Source organism: Octopus bimaculoides, chromosome 13 (assembly GCF_001194135.2).
Source record: "Octopus bimaculoides isolate UCB-OBI-ISO-001 chromosome 13, ASM119413v2, whole genome shotgun sequence".
In the NCBI taxonomy this organism is placed as follows: domain Eukaryota; kingdom Metazoa; phylum Mollusca; class Cephalopoda; order Octopoda; family Octopodidae; genus Octopus; species Octopus bimaculoides.
The window spans coordinates 42,775,493-42,777,148 of record NC_068993.1 but is presented as its reverse complement, the minus strand read 5'-3'; positions in this window follow the sequence as shown (position 1 = coordinate 42,777,148).

The following is a 1,656-nucleotide window of genomic DNA, read 5'->3' as shown; positions in this document are numbered from 1 at the left end:
ATATATATATATATACATATATATATATATATAAAAGACTCCCAGAAAATTGACTCGTACAATGTATAATTTTTCTTGATGATTGCTTTACCCTAAATAAGTGCATCTAATTTGCTTCATGTAGCAACAAAGGCTAATCACATGTATATCATAATGAAATCTTCAACGCTGTTAGTGGCAGTCTTAATTTCTGCCAGTTTCCTCAAGAGAATAACTGTATTCCGTTGGGTGAGGATCTCATTGAATATTCTTTATGATATCTGAGCTTCAGTTTTAATTAGTATTGGGTTATAATCCAATAATTGGACATGCTAATTACTCTATCACTATATCGAAAAGAAACTGTCAACATACTGATAAGCCTTGTCTGAATAACAAACACGTTCAATACATAACAAGTGCATCATTCTAAGTCTGTCATAGGTGGGAATTATTCTATTGTGTTTTGAAATTTTCCATTGAATCTATAGTATTATTGCAATTTATTTGAGGGCGGAGGATTAGCGGAAAATTGTAATGTGTCTCTGTGAGACTTAAATACGTTTAAGCTTCTGATTCACGTTCAAATACAAAGTAGAAAAGAACAGTGGTGAAGTGTATCTGTGAAAAAGCATTCATAATGTTACATATTATGGACAATATAACCGTTTTGTTACATACAAAAAGCATGCACACCCACACACCCGCACCTACACACGCACACGCACACGCACACGCACACGCACACGCACACGCACACGCACACGCACACGCACGCACACATATTTAAATATATATGTAATATCTTTTTACTTGTTTCACTCATTAGACTGTAGCCATGCTGAGACTTAATCTTAAAGCATTTTTAGTCGAATGAATCAACCCAAGTACTAATCGTTTAAGCCTGGTACTTATTTTACCGGTCTCTTTTGCCGAACTGCTAAGTTACAGGGATGTAAACAAACCAACACCGATTGTCAAGCAGTGGCGGGGGGGCACAAACACAAAGGACCCCCCCCCACACACACACACATGTATATATGTATACGACGGGCTTCTTTCAATTTCCGTGGGCCTGAGGCTAAAGTAGAAGACACTTGCACAACCCGGAACTAAGTGGCTGATAAAGAAACTTCTTACCACACAGACTCGCCTACATATATATAGGCACTGCCTTTAGTGTGATTGATTATTATTTCAAATTTACTTCAGAGAACTATTTCTGATGAAGAAACTAGCTGGACCGAGTTACTATTCTTTGTGTCTCCTGTCACAATGTGGAATCATCTTATAGTTCACATACGAATTTCTCGAAATATTCTTTGAACACAGCCGAATCTTAACCTTCAAATCTCTGAAGTTGTTAGGCAGAGATTAATAGATCATGGCATGGATTCCTGGACCCAGCGACACGCTATGTTCTTCATCAAAACACTATCATTTCACGCTGTTCTGCTATCATTTCCCGTTGCTCTGTGATTATTTCACGTTGTTCTGCTATCATTTCACGTTGCTCTGCTATCAGTTTGAGGGAGGGTTTGAGCTAATGTAGAGCCATGCATTTGATCACTATAAACAAATAATTTCTGCAGATCATTCAGCAAAACACTGAACACTCATACGACGTCATCGACGCGATATATATATATATATATATATATATATATATATATATAT